A 21,122-nucleotide genomic window follows, 5' to 3' on the forward strand; every position below is an offset into this window, starting at 1 on the left:
CTTCATTCATTTCCAGAGGATGCCATTTGTGCTTGGACAGCAGTTGGATGGAACTTGTGTTTTCACAGCCTACGAGGACCATTAAGGATATCGCACTTTTCATTGTGGTCCTTCTTTCTGTTGCTCATACAGCTTTAGGCTGCTGGACTTTGGATGGAAGCCTCCATGCACTGTGAGGAGTTTTCATGTCTTGAAATTAGCAGCACCTATTTTCTCCCGTGGCCAGCTATTATTCCAGCTGGGCATCTGATGACGGTTGGACATATGTATTGATATCTCGGATCTCATTCCTACCATGGCTTCTCAGCACCAAAGGTACAGTCTGTGGCTTTGGTTGACCTTCTTGCATCTTCATTATGGCTCCCGTTGGCGTGTGTGATGTGTGTAGCATATCATCTATTCAGTATAAATGGTAATAAATTAACACTAAGGCAACTAAGACGAAAAGCTAAATTTTCACCTGAAACATTATCTTCTAATAGAATCTTTATTAAAATAGTTGGTAAAACATGTTGGTTGCACAGGCCATCCATGTCAGTATGAATGTATTGTGAATTTATCCAAAGGTTTATGCAGTGGATGACACAATGTGGCTGTGTTATAGAGTGATTATGTCCCAGATGCACAGCACTCCACATAACAATGCCTTAAGCTAGTGCATTTCCTGTGTTCATGCAGTTCAGAATTCTGGGAGGTGGTATTTTCAGATGTGCTGTGAATTGCCCTAAAGAGATGTTCTCAGCTCACAAAATATTCTTTTAGCCGGGCTGTTTTAAAATCACTGCATCTCTTTATAGACAGGTGATTTATGACTGAGCCTCAAAGAAACAAATCTGTGAAAAAAAGTCTGTGCAGATAAACACATCACATGAAATACATGATATATTGCTGTATCTGCTTTGCCATTTAATAAAACAAGAAAGCTGCATTTTGTTTTTTACGTTTGACTCAGCATCAGCCTCCCTATTTTCAAATGGTTTTCCCAAGGAATTTAAAAGCTGCACACTACTTCATAGCTCTGCATCAGCCCAGGAGACAGCTGAGAGGACAGGCTGGTTTTAGTAATTAACCTTTAAAAATGCTTTCAAAAACACTTGTCGTAATGAATTCAGTTTAATCACAGAGGCCCCGGCTTTTTTTCAGTTTCTGGTAAAGTAAAAAAAAAAAAAAAAAAAATTAGTAGTGTCAGTGGAGTTATGGACAGGACTTTTTTTGTCTTTACTGGCTTATCAGTCATAAAGTCCTTTTTTTTACAATGCATTTATGTACGTCTGTTACAGATCACCCTAACTATTCGTGAATCTTACTGATGTTAGAAGGGAGGAACAGAAATTTGAAAAATAACTTTGCATTAATATTTTATTTTCTACCAATTGCAGTGCATTAACTTGATGTGTGATCACACTGATTCTTCCAATTGCACGCGAAGTCCTGAAAATTGAGCTTCTTTGCTGTTGTCAGAGCAATAGAATAGACAGGGCGAAGTGATTGAAAGAGGGGGAGAGTGAGAAGACAGATCACGCAACCTTTTTTCCAAAAACGGCACCAGAGTGCATTGCCAGTTTGGCAGCTCTGAAAGCACTCATCAGAGATATTGAAAGCATGCTTACAGCTCTCTCCATGAATCGTCCTCTCCCTCTGTGTTCTTCCTCAGTCTCCCCATCACCATAAAGTGCCTTCCAACTCAAGGGAGCCAAAGATTTACAGGAAAATTTTAGTATTTTATCTATTCTATCCAAGAGTACTTTATAAAATTAGCCCTTCATCTCTCAAGCCAAAGTAGGTCTAGATAGGGCCATAACTAAACAAAGATAAGATAAGATGACATAATAGAACTTACTATAGGCATTTTCTGCTATCATATTGCTACTGTGCCTGTCGTATTTAGTCAGCTTAATGCTGTCTAGCCTGCTCGATATTACTATTATTTTTTAAACTTGAACTTTTGCTTTTCATTTAATCCACACAGACTCAAATATGTACATACACCCACACTATTTGCACCTCGACCAAGCACTTTTGGTAGCTATCAACAAGCTTCTGGCATAATTCTAGCTGGATATTTGACCACTCTTCTTGGCAGAATTACTAAGCTTCATTCATATTGGTTGGTTTCCTGGCATGGACCTGGCTTTTAAGCATACCACACAATTTTGCAACATGATTGAGGTCAGGGATTTGGAAAGACAATTCCAGAAGTTTATCGGTTGCTTGAGCAGTTATGATATATGTTTTGGATCATTGTCCTGTTGGAACGCCTGCTTGTTTCCAAGTTTCAACTATCTAGCTCTTGATTTGGGGTGAAGCTAAAGAATTAGGAGGTACTGCAGTCCCTCTTCTTCATTAGTCCATCCACTTTGTACAGTGTACCAGTACCACTGGAATCAAAAGTGAGAAGTTTAAAGGCCTTGGCCTTGTAAAATTTTCAGCACCACTTATTAAAAGCTTAAACTGAATGTATGTATTTACTTGTATGTATAAGAATTGTTTTTTTAAAATCCAACTTTTAAAGTCATTAAAGATGCATGCTGTACAGTCATTTTGTTTGGAAAAAGTTCACAATCATTAAAATCCCAAAATTACCATGACATTCATGCCCACGATGAGTGTATGTAAACTTCTAACAACGACTGTAGACAACACTTAGAACTTTGTCACACATCTTTACCTCTCTGAACAGTTTTTATAGCCCTGTTAATTAACAAATAACCCACAATTGCTGTGAGCAAGAAAAAGTCTTGCTTGCCGTCTCTGTCTCTAGAATGAGAGCAGTTGTGCTCATTCTAAGATTCATTACATATATCCACAGAGGAGCATTATGATGAAGCATTAGAATATTTTATGCTCGGATAACCTCGGCATCAGCTAGAAAAGTTAGTTTTGTTTGTGTATCATCACCCCGAAGTAAAGTGTATGAACATGCAGGCGGGGCCAAACTATTTTCTCTCAAGTAAGTGGGAGTGCATCTTTGGGTCGATCCAAACACCCACATTATTCTTTCCATGACACTGAGTCATCATTATCAGTAGTTGGTTGGTGAAAGTTTAAGGTTTTAGGGGTCACTTTTAACTTCTGTTAAACAGGTAGTCGGGGCATTGATCTTTTTTGGTCTTTAAACAAGTGCTCTAAATGCACATGTTCTAGTTGTTTCACATGGGTGAACATCAAATACACTGTCAGTGAACATTTAAGAAAATGTAAGTTAATGTAGTTTAAGCTGCCATCAGATATCTATTATACATCTGTACATTTTCTCATTTCTGCGCAGTACTTGAGGACGCACCCCAAATTGCTGAAACATTCCCGGTAGCCATAATCAGGCAAAAATTACATTCTGTGTCAAATGAGTCGTCGAAGCAAACTGGTGCTGGAAATGAGCAACACATAAAGGTGTTTTGTAGGAGAGAGTGTTAGGATTACAGCCTCCTGGTAATAAGGCTTCGCGTCCGGTATTTGGATTTCATTTCGCTGTGTTTTATTGTAATGTTTGCAATGAGCAAAAACAAATTAAAAAATATTTGAGCAAAATTCTTGTGGAAGGTGCATTTTCCCTCTCGGTGGAGACCGGGGATTCAAGCTGGTGAAAAAAAATTCCATTCCCTCGGGAAACAGGTTGCTCTAATGTAATGGACTTCTCTCTCCTCTCACCATCCATCTTTTTTTCCCTCAACGCTCCGTCTCTAACATGCTTTCAGTGAAACCTTTTAGCCTTCACGTATCATTCACCCCCGTCCTCGGCTCTCCTGCTCCCTTCATTTGACCTTTCTCTCCCTTCTTGCTACTTATCCCCAGCACAGTTGCCAATTAAACGCATAGTCTACACCTTAAGTTTATAAACATGCCTAACATGCCGTCCTCTCTAACTGCCTTCCATCTTCCTCTCAGTTCCTCTGTCCTTTTCCTTGTCTGTCTCGTTGCTTTTGCATCTTTTTATCTGTCAGTGGAGAGTGAGGGTCTCTCTTCTGTGCAGTGCTGTGGCTCTTTTCAGGGAACAATGGGAATTGAAATCATTTCAGCAGTACATAATTCATCAGGACCTGGCTCATGCTCCTGTATAACACCTCCCCTCTGGTTCTCCGGTTCCAGCCTTTCATTTAAAGCCGTCTCTTCCTTTCTATCTCAACGAACAGCTGCATATTTTCGGAGACGTCAGCATGCGCGCCATTATGCATCACGCAACACATACGAAATGCTGCTGCTGGTAAAACACAGCCAGGCCTGTTTTCTTTTGAAATATGTGGATCTATCCTCATGTTAGTCAGTGTGGGGAGAGTGACCAAAAAGAAGAAGAAGAAGAAGATAGCACGCATGCTGTGGTGTAGCAGGACATGTAAGGAATCGGTTCTTAGAGCTCCCTGCATTAAATATTCCATCAGAAGCTGCTCTAGTTGCCACACTGCTGCCAAGAACAGCCAGACTAACAGTTCATCTGTAACATGGTGTGGACAGCACTTAGGAGATACAAAGAGCCATATGGGAAATGAAAACTATAATTTTCCATCTCAGTGCAGAGCAGGGGCATTATCAGAGTGCACGCTTGGATCCTTCCAGTATTTGTTTCACTTGATGGTAGAATTAGCGTGCATTATGGTTCTGCTTTCCGTGTGAGTCCCTTGTTACCCTGTTTCTGTATCCTTTTTTTCAGTTTTTCCCAGCATTACTGTCTTTCTCTTTTGTTCCCTCCTATTTTTTTCTATAGAAGAAAGTCAATTCCCTAGCAGTGCTACTAAAGGGACTCCTGGGATTTGGCTGCCTGGGGGGGGGGACAGTGAGGTATTTGTAAGAGCTGTGGAGGTTACGACTATTTTTTCGTGCTCCTTAAAGTTTTCATGGCTGTGTGCTAACCCCTTGTTAATTCACTCCATCTCTACCTTACATCAGTCGTGACTGTCTTTTCCTGTCGCTTAACCCAAAACCAGCCCCCGCTGATGCCTTCACACCTGCCTGCCTGCCTTCAGCTCGTTAGGCTCAATCACTGTAATTTCCTGACAAAGCAATGTTAAGTCACCCCTGTCCGCGATGATGCCACTTATCAAAAAGGCCCCGTTCCATCCGTTCTGGATGAGGAGGTGTGCGAAGGAGATAGATGCCAGCGTGTGTTTAAAGAAGAGGAATTGTTTACCTACACCTGCAGCTCCGAGCATCAGCCCGAGCCTCTGAACAATTGAGAAAATGAATCTGGGTCACGGTGGGCCCTCTGTGGCGCTGTGCTTTTCCAGGAGAGATTTCACAAACCTCTGTTGCTAGAGGAATGAAAATGAGGACAGCTCTAAGGAGATAATGAGCATCAGTGTGTGTGTGTGTGTGTGTGAGCCTGTGCAAATGCATGACTGGCATTATTTATGAAAATATACTGTACTTCTAATGACCTGACACGAAATCCGCTCCGCAGACGACAATAATTCATCATGAACTTTTCTTACTACTTCATTATTTAAAGCTGCACCGTGGGACCAAATACAGCACTGTGCATGCAAACATCACAGCAGAAGTGATTGTAACAACAGCAGCTGCTGCTGCAACACTGACAATCGCTGGAAATGTCGCAACCGTGGAATATTTAGTGTGTCTCATTTGTACCAATCCCAGCCTTGGATTTGTTTAAGGTGTTTGCAGAGAAATCGAGTTAGTGCTCTCATTCGGATTCAGCCAGAATATCACTGAGTATATGAAGAGGCTCGGATCCATTAGAGCAACACAGCCAACAGCCGACAACTATAATTACACCCTAATTTAGCCTCCCATCCAGAATAGAAAAAAGAAGAAGCAGGGATGGATGATTGAAGAGAAACAAAGAGCAAAGAAAATGGGGGAGATTATAAGAAGGCATGGGCAGAGGGAAAAGGAACACATGAAGAGGTTTTGGTAAGTCGTAAAGGGGAAGAAGATGAGAGAGCATGAATTAAAGCCCACTGCATCACAGAAGGCGGAGCACGGGAATCTACATTTTGAGAAATATGTTTTTTCTCTCACTTCCTTGGTGAGAGATGGGTGAGAAGACAAATATCACTCCCTTATCTGTGCGTGGAAATCAGGGGAAACAGCAAGTGTGACCGTGTCCCAAGGATAGTAGAGCTTCTAAATATCACCCAAACTACAAAGCGTGGTGCAAAGAAAAAAGTGCAAACTTGTTGATTTTACACGTTGGTTTTTGTACAGGTTAAACAAACAAGATACGGCACGTTAATTAGGGAGCGTTTATTACCTTCGGAGCCAAGCAAGCCTCCCATTCAATTTCCACGATAAGCTAAGCTGCTGTCTGGCCTTTCAAGTATGAAAGCAAATATGAGTATTTCCCCGCACATGGCAGACTTATTTATTTGTTTGTTCACTGCATTAGCTGGTAAATAAAAAAACATTGACATTTGATTTTTATCACTACCTGACAGTCTTTCCAAATTGATTCAGATCGTCCAGAGTAGAGGGACGACGAGGCTGTTTACCGATAACAGCTTCACTGTCTATTGTTCGCGTTCTTTTCGCCATATCATGGCTTAATAATGTGACCGTCAGTACGCTGAACGTCACACTGCCTTATGAAATGCTGACGAGCATGCAGTGGCTTTTATTGTGACGCTGCCACGGGAAGATCTCGCCCAGGTAGACCCTGCTGTGATCTGTCATCAAAATGAACCCACATGACAAAAAGGTCCATCGGGTTTTTTTATTCATAGTTTTAATAAGGAAGTAATGAAAGAAAGAATAATGGATAGTGAGCTGAGCAAACACTGAACAGATTACTCTGTGTAATAACACATTAGTCCCAATATTGCTGTCATTGTTTACTTACATTAAAAAGAAAAAAAAACAGTTGAGCTTTGGGGATTTTCATAAGCTTCACAGATGAAGGGACTTCAGGTTACACCTGTGTGAAGATTCTCATGGAGCATGCATGTGCAGTGAAGACACAATAAGTCAAGGCTCCAGTGAGCTATATATGGAAGGCCTGATCGATGTGCAGTAAGGACCCTTCACAGCTTAGGGATCACACAGCCAGGGGATGTCAGGATGATTGTTGGTACAGGCGTACTCGGCCCAGCAGCAGCAGCAGCTCCATGGCTATCTCAACCACCTCTGACAGGAGGTCTCTGTTGAGGTTAACTAGATTCAGATCCATAGCTGCTTCAGGGCCTCTCAGCGCTCCGCATTCACTCTGAGCTAGGGAACTTGGGAAATATTCATCTTTGTCAGATCACAGCTACCTGCCCTGCCTTTCTCCATTCCTAGCATGGCGTAATAATCTTCTCTTTATTGCATTGTTGCCAAACCATTATCTTTTACTTTTTATCCAGGCTAAACGGCTTCTTTCCAAAGTTTTTCTTTTTTTTTTTTTCTTGCTTCAGGGTTTTCTTTTAGTTATGCATACAGCTTTTCAGTCCTACTGCATGTGTCAGCACTGACTGAAATATTCACACATTCGTTCCATGTGTGGAGCTCTCTTTGGCTCCGGATGTGGAAGGACTCTTTGGACTCTGCTGTTTTTGTTTTCAGGCTCCTAATGACCCACCGTGGACAGGAATGTGCTTATTAAAAACTAACAGGCAGCTTTGATATCCAGAGGCAGTATTGTATGAGGTCTAGGGAGAGTGATGTCCACATAATGTCATCTGTTTTATTGTTCTATTCGTGACTGCATCATTCCATGTTTGGCACTGATCACCACCTGCACTCATGTATATATCTTTCAACGTAGCACTCTTAATTCTTATTCTCATGTATATATCTCATGTATATCTCATGCACATATCTTTCTACGTAGCACTTTTAATTCTTATCCCTACTTTTATTTTTTCATGTCTATTTAAGTGCTATTTATGACACTATGTTTGCACTGAAGCACCGCAGCAATTTCCTAATGTTGTAAACCTGCTCAACATTTGGCAATAAACCCCTTTCTGATTCTGATTCTGATTCTGATAGTCTCCAATGTTTCTTTTGTTATTAGCTCAATACAGTTTTTTTTCCTTCAGCTGTGTTTCTGACTTTCAATTTGACCTGATTCTTATTTATTTTTGGTCTTTACACAGTTCCAGAAAGCAGGTTTAGGTTATCAGAAAGAGTCTGTTAACTCTCAGATGAGAGAAACTCAACTCGGGGGGATTTTCTATTTCCCACAGAGTGAACTTAACCTCTGCATCAGTTACCATGGTAGCGGTGTCTTCGAACCTAACCTGCTAGGTGGCAGGCTTTCTCTCCTACTCCTCCACTCCTGCCACACCTGAAGCAGCTCTTTTTGTTTCCTCTTAGTCACACAGTTAACATCAAATCTCCAATTTTCACAGATCTTTGTAACTATGATTTCAGTGTTTTGAGTCACGTGAAAAAGAAAGATTTTCACAAGATTTAAGGCTGTCCTGTCAAAACAGTACACCCATAATGAGCTTGAGCATTCCAGTGTGTGTTAACATAATGTCACAGTCTTCCAAGGACAGAACATCCCAGCAAATTCACCACATGCTCAGACTATGTGATGCTCAGGGAGACTGCAAAAATTCCAGATGTTACACCTCAGACTAACTTTAACATGTTAAATGTTAAATAAATGAGAAAAAGAATGAACAAGTGTGGCTTGTTGGCAGCATGGCTTAGGTGTGCAAATTTACATCTAAACAAACCACAAGGCCTTTGGAACAATGTCTTTTGGACAGATGGGATAATAGAGATGTTTGACCAAAAGAAAGAAAAAAGCACTAGATGTTTTAGCTCAAACACCCCATAGAAACTGGCAAGCACAGTGGTGGAGGGGTGATGATTGATGCTCGTTTTGCAGCCACACACCTGGGCACATTAAAGTCATTGAGTCTATCATAAACTCTTCTGTAAGCCAAAGTATTCTAAACTCAAATGTTAGGCCATCTGTTGGTCACCGTTGGGTCAAATTGTATCATACAACAGGATATTGATCCTTAGCACAGCATCACATCTACAACACATTTGCTGAAAAAGAAAAGAATCAACGTATTGTAATGGCTCAGACGAAGTCCACACTTAAGAGAGCTGTGGATAATGCATATCCACGATCTTATAGGCATAATGAATGCCTGCAAACCTCAGTGACCTGAAGCAGGAAAAAGAGCAGGCCAAAATTCCTCCACAATAAGGTAAGAAAACAGTAACTACTGATTCCTCCAAGATTTTGCTGGTAAAGGTGGTTTTACTGGCTACTCGATCATGAGGTGGACTTGATTTTACACAGGACTCTCTGCAGTCATCAGTATGAGGCCAACAGTGATCATTGTGGATATATAATGAGCTCAGGATGAGATCTACAGTGGCCATCCTCTGAAACACTTACTGTATGTTACTGCATCAATCACTGTTGAAATAAAACACATCTGTGTGAAGCTTATATACATACGTAACACACTGATCAGTGATCAGTTCATAGGAATCGGATAAATGCCTCTTGTTGGAGATGATGTGGATATTTCACTGAGTGTAAAACGTTTTTATGGCTTTAAAAGAGCACTATAGACTAAAGGGAGTTTTTGAATCCAAGCTGCAGAGAGTCTGAACCTGTTTTGGAAGGAGCTTTTTTTTTTTTTTTTAATGTCTGTTCACATGTTGAAACATAAAGTTTAAAGTTAAACCTCACCATCTCTGGCAATGCAAATGACCAAAATCAGTCTTACCGCATCTGATTAATATCGCAGATCAGAAGCAAACTGTCTTCGCCAACATTTCGTCCCTGTCAGATTAGAGCTGAATAATTAGATTTAAAAATCTAAAGTATATTTAGCAGGATTCCAGATGCTGATATTGGTAATCTGTTCTTCTGGCATTCGGGTTCTTCTGCCCACTGTATTGAAATAAAGTCTCTTTGTTTTCCTCACAGTAAAAATACTCAGAGTTGATTGAATTAACTCTGATCAGTTATTGTGAAACTAAGCACACAGTTTTCTATCTAAGCCTTATAGTTAGTCTCAGAGGAGTTTTTGTTTTTTTAAGCTCCTTTCTGGACCCGGGGTGTGCTACAAAGTGAGAATGATGGGTTACCGAGGTTTGTGGAGTTTAATGTCAGAGTTTTAACATATGTTGACCTGGTTCACCTGGTTTGTAGCAGGTTCAGACTCAAAACCGACTGGAAACGGCACATTTTTACTGATTCCTTTATTTACAGCCTGCTCTAAGTGCTGTATAGATTCTCTGCAAAAGGAATATGTTTTATATATGCAACCTGTTGAGCTGCATCTTACGAAAAGCACTGAATGACTCCCTGCTGTAAACAGTTTGTCACAAGGATTTCCATAATCGGCGATGTAGAAAATGCATAAATATTTTTCTGCTTGGTCCTAATCTGCTTCTAAGTCTTTCTTACACTCGGGGAATTGCAGCTGCTGAAACACAAGATTAGCAAATTGATCATTTACATTTGTAGGCTATTTATCACCAGTGTTGGGGAGTAACAGAATACATGTACCGCCGTTACGTATTTAAAATACAAAATATGAGTAACTGTATTCTGTTACAGTTACCGTTTAAAAGGGTGGTATTCAGAATACAGTTACTTTGTTGAAATAAAGGGATTACACAGCTGTTTTTTCCTGTTTCATGTATTAGGCTATGCCCTCTCTATTTTTGGTAATTCCACTCCGGAGGAAACCTAAACAAAATGCGCATTAAGAGGCTTTAATGCCTGTGCGTCAATCTCGCGACCCCCTCTGAATGCAGGATGATTCTGTTTTTTTACGGGACAGTTGGAAACTCTAATATTTAACCTTATGAATAAAATAAAGTTCAGTATCAGTAACATCATAGCACCCACCCAGCTGTATAGAAACTCCGTCACGCTAGCTAGTATGCAGTACGAGTTATTGTAACTGACTGTAAAAAGTCAGCACAACAAAAATAAACTCCACCTAAACTTGGTTTATATCTGACCCAGATAGACTGCAGGTCATAATTTCTTACCTGAAGCTCAGTTCACCTGTCACTCGGCACGCATGCCAGCTGTGCCTAGGGTTGCCGACCCCTGGAGTAACGTAACGGAATACGTTACAAAATACATTTTGGGGCATTCTGTAATCTGTAGTGGAATACTTTTTAAAAGTAACCTTCCCAACACTGTTTGTCACCAAAGATATTCAACTCTGCTCACAATATTTTATAGTTTATTTTCACTTTGATCTCTCCAACAAACATGTGATTTCCACATCTTCATGAAACTATGGGAGAGCGTCAGACCTGAACACATTCAGTATCCTTTAATGTCTTCAGAGCTCGCAAGTGCAGCTCTCACATCAGAAATAAACTGCAGTGCTGAGAGCGTATTGACTGGTGAAATAAATATATTAACTTGTCCTATTTGCAGCAGCAGCCTTTCATATTGATGTAATTTTTTTTTTTTGTTTGTTATATATCTTTATGACCTGTTCATCTGACAATGTCGCTGATTGGAGTAGGCGGCATTCATTTTGTCCATTTTGTCTGAAAGAAGAGTGAAATGATGCGTCAAACACCTTTTTGTGTGAGTGCAACCAGAGTCTGAAGCAGAGAGCCTGGTTGAACATTGCGAGGACATCGACAGAGAAAGCTGACCATTGCCTTGATAGCCATTGTCTTTGAAAGCAATGCTATATTGAATTTTCTTCCTAGTATATTCCTCAGGTGGCGCTCCTTTTTTTACTGAGCCTTGGCTTTAAGGTGGGAAATGCAGAACACCTTCAGGTATCAGAAAAATCGGTATCGGAAAAAGTATTAAATGGAAACAGATAAACAAACAGTGGCAACTTAACTGGGACAAAAGTACAACATGAAGGCCTTTATACTGAGTACAAAATAAAACTGGCTTAAAATCAAGAAACATGGGGATTATTAGAAGAGACAAAGGCATAATGAGCAGAATCCAGACTGGGCACAGCAAACTCTATTCACAGCAGGAAAACATTCATCTGAACTGAAGAAGACTCCTTCAGGTGATGTCAGCTAGCAAAAAGGCAAACTGTTTTTATGGCAGCATGTGATCTGACTTGGCTACCATTCCTCAGTGCAGGCAATTGTTAGGATCGGCAGTCGTATGCTGAATTATTGCTAAATAAATAGAATGTCCTGCTTTCACTGAAACATGCCGGTTATAAATTTCACAAAAGCAATCTATCTGTGTCTTTTAAACTGGTTCAAATGGTGACTATATAACGCATGAGGTAACTGGAAGTAACTGCACACATTCTACTTCAGTTCAGTTCAATTTATAAATCACAGCAGTGGTCACGTCAAGACACTTTACATGGTTAAGTAAAGATCCTGTGAGGGAAAACTCCAACAATCAGATGACCCCTTGTGTTTGTTCAGGGGTGTCATGTTGCACTCAGTGACAGTGGGGAAGAAACACTCCCTTTTAACAGGAAGAAATCCCCAGCATAACCACACTCAGGGAGGGGCAGCCAACTGCCACTACGGGTTGGAGGGAGGGGAAAAGAAGAGAGGTAAACGGGACAAAAGACACACTGTGGAAGAGAGCCAGACTTTAATAATACCATCAGCATACGTACCAATACTTATAATGTGTCCTTGCATGCAAAACACATTCCCATATAGCTTTGATATAGTTCAAGGTTTGATGACAGCACACAACATTGTGATCGTGCTGTAAACATAGGCGACTATCAAAATGCAAAAATTCAGGGTCTCAGAATGGTAGTACACAAGCTAACCCATATGGAAAAGAAACAGTAAAAACTTGCATAAGGTGTGGCCTACTTCATATAGTGAATCATATAAGGCTTATATGATTTACTCGTGAAAGTGGCCACTTTCTCATTACTTTCATATATTGTTTTAGTAAGTATCCAAAACATACAAGTTTCATTTATATAATTTTTCAAGGGATCTTATATCTGTTTTCACTCTTGTATGCTTTTCATACAAGTTTCACACAAGACAGATACAAACTTTATAAGATTTATATATATCTTTTCCATATGGGAATGGGCAATATCATGGTGGTTTTGCCATTCTTAAAAGATTATACTTATAAATGTACCAATAATAGCAATAATAATACTTATAATATTAACAATATTAATATTATAATGCATTGTCCTTTACTATTAACAATAATTATAACAATAAATTTAAAGAGGGACATTTTGAGACGGGATTTGAAAATGGAGAGAGTGATTGCTGCCAGTATCTGGTGGGAGGGCAGCTGAGAGGGTGTATGGTCCATGGTAGCCAAACAGGGGGAAGGGATAGACTTGAGAGTACGAGCGAGTGCGCTGACATGCAGCATTTCAGAGATTTAATGCACTGCAAAGTTATGGATTGCCTTAAAGGTGATAAACAGAATCTTTCAATGAGTACAATATTTCTGAAGCGTCTGAAGGACAGGTTTGATCATCTGGTGATGATGCCAGCAGCAGAGTTCTGGTCCAGCTGAAGTTTATGTATGGACTTGAGAGGAATGCAGGACATAAACAAGGTGTGAATAAGGATGTCAGTACTGTGAGAGAGATGGACTGAGGCAATCATTGTTACAAAGTTCGAAGTATGAGGACTTAGTGATGTTACTGATGTGAGCTTGAAAAGAAAGCATACTTTCAAAAAAGAAACCAGACTTCTCGATGCATTCTCAATCATCCAGGAAAGTAAATCTCCAAAAGTTGATTCTGTTCATCTGGACGTAGAGTTTTGTGGGAGAAACGTTTCGTCACTCATCCAAGTGACTTCTTTTTAGTCATTCAGTCATTATGCAAATTTATTGTTTATAAGATTTGGGGAAACCTGCAGTCAGCTGAGACTGAAGAAGTCACTTGGATGACTGACGAAACATTTCTCCCACAAAACGCTACGTCCAGATGAACAGAATCAACTTTTGGAGATGAAACCAGACTCTTGACCTGAAGTGAGGGGAAAAGTTGTCAGTGTTTTCCTGACTACCTGTATAGTCAAGTGGACTTTATCATTTTTTCTTTGCTAAAAAACACACAAAAAACATAGTTTACGTGCTGTTGTGTCTGCTTTTAAAAATAAATTACAGTGACTAAAAGGAAACTAACATGCCTCCTTTTTAGCTAGCAATTTTCTCTCTGCAACTTGGTTACCTGCTGCTATTACCAATTTATGGCCTCGTAGGGGATGCTGATAAGCAAGAAAGACAAAGAGTGAGCAAAAATAGTCGCCTTTTGTGAAATGGGTGAGATCTAACCAATACCCAGAGCCATTCTTTATCTACCAACAATGGCTCAACTTTGAAATTACAGCTTTCTCACGAGGACCAGGCACTCGTGTCCTGCGTAAAACAGCTATTACACTTTAATTTCAGACATTTTGATTTTAGCAGGTTAGGTTAAGGAAAAAATGCCTTTGTTTAAGTTAACCCCTTAAGTATATTAACCACATGTTAGAACATATAAAACAAGCTTTTCCTTTCTTTTCAAGAGACAAGTCTACAATCCTATTGTCCTATATATCATGATGTCTGTTTCAGACAGCAGAAAACTTCTGTTGAAGCCTTTTGTACTACCCTGAACACTAACAATGATCCAGGCATTTCAGTAAGGAGAGATCACTTGGAAGAACTGAACATGATTTATTTAGAAAGAGAAATTAATGTCTGGCGATTAGACTGCAATGACCCAGGGTGGCAGAATGGAATCCCAGCGGTAATAGGATTTTAGGATAGGACGCCGCAGAGTCTAGAGGCTAGTGGTGGTGAAGATGAAGACCAAGGCTTGGATGGAGCACTGACTAAGGTGTCTGTGAGGTGGAGATGGGGAGGAGGTGGGTTGCATGACAGATAGCACAGATGTAAATCATACAAAGTGAGGGCTGATTGGCCCAAAGAAGGCGGGCAGAAAGATGACTGGACTAAAATAATGATGTCAGTAATGAGATTGACAGTGTGGGAAAGCAGCAGTGATGTACAGAACAGAAAATCAGCCAAACATCCAGGAAAGCAAGCAGATGACTGATTACAGATCTTCCTTATTGAACTTACCTTGCAGCAACACAAAAGCATGTTTTCAAATAAGATTTTTGCTGAAGCCAGCCTTGTATATCAGCATTTAATATATAATTGATCATGGCATCTCTTCTGTCCTCCACTTTCCTATTCATCTGGAAAGAAGGAACTCCCTACAGGTGAGAAAAAGTCTGCGCTGTAGTTGTTCTCCAGACTGTGCTCTCCTTCTGACCTACATACAGAGAGACTTGCACCTCAGCTACAACACTGTTTGTGCTCTCAGTGGCACCCGCGTGATTCTGATATCCTGCCTGATGTAAACAGAATGTCTTTGAAAATACTCTTATTTATTTTTGTGATTTCTTTGCGCATATTCTCAAGCCACTGATTTTCATCGCTATGTAAAGAACGACCACTAACAGCTTTATTGCAAAGATATATTTTTTTAATGAGACAAGGTAGTATCGCACTGTAAACTGTGGGTGTTGTTGTGAGTGTGGGTGCACTCGCCCAATTTAGCATTGCGCTTAGTGGACTCGTAGCCGACAGGTGGAAAAAAGAAAAAAAATAAATAAATGCAGCAGAACCAGAAATATTGATTTTCTTGTATTTCTTTGTTTTTTCAACTCCACATTCTTCCTCCGTGTCAAAATGTGATACCTACATTTCCCACAATCAGCTCGTCCACAGACATTCAGCTGGAGATTCAAGCGATACATAGTTGCAGTTACATAGATGGATAGGCATCTTTCTATTTCAAACATTTAAAACAATAAAGTACAGTTGACATTTATAGACAATAATAGAGTACCCAATATATTAACAGTCTGTATATAAGTAAATCAATTTTCATGCTCCAAAAGAAATTTTAAGACTACAATGATTGAGATGGCTCCTGGCTTTTAGCAAGACCGTAGATATTTTTAAAGACACAAATGTAAGATGGTGACGCTTGAAACACAACGCATTATTACGTTATATGTATTATTACGTCACTAATACATATATATATATAAGTGACGTAATTTTTTACCACCCAGCAAACTCACCGACAACAATTAAACACACTTTATTAAATCCTGATTTCCTGGTTGTATTTGACCTTTTTTTCTCCATCAGTGTATGCACAACTTCCTACCCAGAGTCACTCTATTTATTTTCTGCTTTCTGCACTTGAAACACGGAATACCAACATAAAAATATTCCCGTAAGATCAAAAAACGCTGGATGTGACAGTCATTTCCTTCACATTTAACCAGGGGCAACACCATGAAAAACGAAAACAAATTTCCTCCTCAGAAATAAACGGAACACTTCAAATGATATTATAAGACAGCTGTGGGTGTTTTGCTGCGTTACAGGAATAACCCGGGAGGAGGGGAGAAAAATTTTTTTAAATATGCTTTTTCTGATTTGTCTCTCCCCACATTAAAGTAAATCATTACCACCATGACACTCTAATCTCGTGACTGCTCGTCGGGTCATCAAATCTCTTTAGCTAAAGTAGAAATATGTTCACAGAATAGTGTTCCAAAAGAAAAATGCAATGATTAAAGGGTGAATCTAACTACATTACACATGGCTGACAATGTATTAGTTGTGCTGAATAATACAGCAAAGACTTAGCTGTAGAATAGGCCTACTATAAACTATTTGTTGTACCTGGCTGGGGTTTTTTTTTGTTTTTTGTTTTGTTGTATCTTAATACATTCTATGAAAAGTGAGAAACACTGGCCATTTGTATAGTATTCAACAGTATTCTACAGATCTTTGCTGATAATGGCCAAACTTATACATTTTTTCAAGAAAAAGAAAGCAGCCACATCTCAAAACAGTAGGGGTGCAACGATACACAAAATTCACGGTTCGGTTCGATACTTTGGTGTCACGGTTCGATATTTTTTCGATACAAAAAAAATGTTCATGCCTTTTTAATTTGTCATTTATTAAAATTATAAATATATATTTTAACTCAAACTTACAGTTTTTAAATTTAATGTTGCTGAAACAACAAAGTAATAAAAAAAAATCTATCTGATCGAGAAATCACTCATCTTTGGAAAAGAGAGTTTATTACAGAGAAATGGCTCTTTCCAAAATAAAAGCTATACTATACGCTTCTTCTGGGCTATATTCTCAGCAGCATATTAAACATATCAGGTCCCCATAAGGAGAATCATGTGCTAACGGCTGTCTAAATGACTCGGGTAAAGTTTGTAGCATGCATGCTTGTTGTTTTTGTCTGCTTCCACTTGTCTTTGCACTAGGATGATGTCGGAGTAAATGTGCAGTCATATTCGTTGTGTTCCCACAAGTGCTGACAGCGTTAATCTCGTTGAAATGACGTTAACGCCACAACACGGCAAATCTCCGTTAACGAGCTACCGCGGATCGCCTCGTGCGTGCGGCTGGACGGTGTCAACACGTTAACGAGCAAACTAACACACTAGTTCCCACCAATGTAATTGAGCATTATGTGACACATCCGGCATACTGTTTTATTTTTGTCCATGATGCGCTTACCTTCAGGGTCGTACGTCACATGAAAACCAAAATAGTTCCAAACACCAGATCTGAATGAGGGTGGGGGAGGTTCAATTTGCCATGTTGCAAGGAGAGCTTAACTTCTGTCTCGCTAGCTTGCCCTGCGCTCAGTGAATCTGCGTTCGACTACTCCGCCTAGGCTGCACTGTCGAGCGCAGATCCACTGAGCGCTCAACACAGACAGCATCGTCAGAAGAAAAGTTGATAAAATAAATTAAAAATTTTGTATTGTTCGATACATATGCGTACCGAACCGAAAGCATTGTATCGAACGGTTCAATATCGATACGAGTATCGTTGCACCCCTACAAAATAGGTCACTTTGGTTCTTTTTTTTCATAAGCCATCATGTTGTACGTTTCCTCATTGTCCTGTTTTATGATCCAATTTGGGCCAAGCTTTGCTGGACAGATTTTACACACTGCTTCTCTATTTAGGCTTAGTTTTAGTCAAATAAATAATGAGACTGTGTAAAAACGTCATGTTTTGTAGTTCATCTGAGGTTATATTTACCTCATTTTAACACTTGCGAAGAGCTTAAACTAGTTGAGCTCTCTGTTTTAATATTTGTAAAGTATCGGGTCCTTTGTTTACAGTTTTTTTTTTTTTTTTTGCTGTTGTTTTTTTATATGTTAGTGCCCCAGCTTTCTTCGGCGGTTATACACTCAGGCAAAGGATGAAAGGATTTCTCACGTTAGATACCTGTTCCATAGGCTGTGATGACTGTCATTATAATGCCTTAGCCCGGTCTCTCTCTTTTTTGTAAGGTAAGATCTAAATAGGTTGGCAGGATAATGCATGCTGGCTGATGATGATGACCTGTTTTATCCTTGGTAATCAAAACAAGGTAGTCTAGACATATAAAAGCAGTCATCGAGTGAAAATGAGCCCTAATAACGTGCAATAATGCGTTGTGTTTCAAGCGTCACCATCTTGCATTTGTGTCTTTAAAAATATCTACGCTCTTGCTAGAAGCCAGGAGCCATCTCAATCATTGTAGTCTTAAAATTTCACAAGTTTCAGAGATTTGTTTAGTTAGTAGGATGATATGAATTCTAAGCATAGTATATGTATACCAGTGCATGCATGCTGCATTGTCCTTTATGCATTCTGGGCTTTTCTAATTTTAAACAACAAACACTTCCTTCTTTTCCTGACTGTCACGGAAGCAGTTCTCTCTGTCACTCCACTCACGTGTTGTTTACAATGTTTCCTGCAGGAATGTGGTCTGACAGCTGAAATGATCCACCTGGAGAACAAGAGCGTCCTTGGATAATGCCTGCAGGGAATTCTAATAAGATAAAAAATGCCCCCCAAAAAATGCAAGGACTTTCTGACAGGCTGCAAAAGAGATGAAAGTAAAAAGTCAACAGTTTATTTACCCACAGCATAAATTACCATCTATTGTGATCATGGATGGGGAGACTGAATAAACTATGCTCGCCATAAGTAAAACTTCACTGGCAATTTCAGCCCATTTTTTCCCCATTAAAGCTTTCACATAACATTGGTGAACACGCAGAAATATTTAGTGTGATGATGCTGTTGAGCTTCTGTGTGTGAATGAAGGCCAAAGGATCTGATACAAGATGAAATGAAGACAGTAAAGAGAGACAGACAATGAACATCTCTAACACAGTGACCCACTGATACCCTAGCACACATTCTCTCACCCACAACAATGCAGCAAAGGCCACCCCTACCTCCTCGATAAATTGGCAGAGAGATGTGGTGTGACAGACCATTGAGCCTTCCGTAGCTCTAATGAGGCCTGCAGCCAGCAGGGACTGAGTGGAGCAGCTATACTAGTACGTTTCCATTACTACAGTGCAACAGCTGCAAGTGGAGATCCTATAGAAATGACAGGAAACACGAGGCCAAGTCTGAGATCTTAACAGCAGAAGCACTTAGCTGTGGGATGTAGAAACCAAATAAAGCTTGCAAGAAAGAAAGAAAGGCTGATGAGAAGTTGTTATCAGCTCACTTTCTGCGAGGAGCCGACAACACATAATGTGTCCCTGGAAAATTAAATTACAAGTTGTATTAGAGCTAAATTTAACTGGAAAAAAGTCCTACTGCTGTCCTGGAGCCGCTTTAAGTGACTGTAGTAACATTTTAAAGATGAGCAATTTAGATTGTTTTTTGTGTGTGTTTGTGTTCAGATTTACAGCTTAACAATAAAGCTTAAACACATACAAAAAAAGGTAATATTTTACTCAATCTCAAAGGAACAGGCAGCCTGATAACCAAACAAATCTGACAGCAGTCTTACTACGTCATATGTCATGACTGAAGGTTTTTCTTATTGCATCCGGAGCAGCTGCACCCATTGATAACGCCCGTTGAATATTGAAATGTAACTCAGAGGTTAGAGACAAATCTGCAGATGAATCTGTATTTGTTGTTTTGTCTTGCAGTGCCAGGCTAAGGAAAATATACCATGGGCACAGAAAATTTGGGATTCAGTTGGCTGTTATATGTGAACTGTGTTTAATGTAATCATCATAAACTTCTTGTAAAAGATGGAGACAGCAAGTGCAACATCACTCATTGATTCAAGAACTCAATTTGAAGTCTTAATATTTATGTCTAGATCAGTTGGGTTGTTACAAAGGAGGGAATTAGCTTCAGTGACCCAAAACACCCTGTAAACGTTCCTTTCATGGCTGAGGTATGACATTTTAACATTAGAGTCTATAGAGACTGGATCATTTTACACCTAGCCTCAAATAGTGAGTAAAGTAACTTTAGCACTTTTGAGTTGGCTCTCTTTTTTTTCTAAACCACACAGGGTCCAAAGTATACATAGAGGCTCAAATATATACACACACTCCCACTAATATTTGGTTAAAAGTCCCTTAACAAGTTGCACCTTGACTGGACACTTCTGGTAACCATCAGCATGTCATGTTTCACTGTGTGGCTGGCAGGAAAGAGAACCCAAACGCAGGACTCATACGTGGGGAGGGATGAACTCAAAACGGCAGCTTTATTGCTGGAAAAACACACTAAACACAAGGAGCCATAAACAAGAAACTCGAATCAAAAACCAGAGACACGAGAGCGCTACGCTGGGAACACAGGGAACTAGGAGCGCGGAGGAAACACACAGTGTGAGGGGACGACACGACGACGAACGGAGGTGAGCACAGACAATAAATACACAAGGAGAACAGGGAACAGCTGGGAGACACAGCTGAGGGCAATTACACACGTGACAAAACGGGGAGGACACAGAGACAGACTGGAGGGTGAGACAGAGAGAGGGTGAGTGAGAGAGCACAGAGGGGCACGAGAGGAAGCACAGACATGACGGGATGAGGGAAACACGGAACGTAAGGAGTGGACACAAGGCACAAGAACTCACATCATAAACTTAAACACACAGAGGAAGACACAGGGGAGAGGGAAATTAAACCAGGACCACAAGAAACTAGACCCTGTAGAAAAAAACTATAGACTAACAAAGAGAAAACCCAGAACCCTGACACAACGAGCTTCTGGCATCATTCTGGCTGGATATGTGATATGTGACCACTCATCTTGGCAGAATTGGTTGGCTTCATTTAAATTGGCTTGTTTCCTGGTAAGGATGCAGCTTTTAGCATAGCCCACAAATTTTAGATAGGCTTTAGGTCGGGGCTTTTTCGTAATGTTAGTTGCTTTGTCCACTCCA

This window comes from Simochromis diagramma, unplaced genomic scaffold, assembly GCF_900408965.1.
Source record: "Simochromis diagramma unplaced genomic scaffold, fSimDia1.1 OVJJ01000596.1, whole genome shotgun sequence".
Classification (NCBI taxonomy): Eukaryota; Metazoa; Chordata; class Actinopteri; order Cichliformes; family Cichlidae; genus Simochromis; species Simochromis diagramma.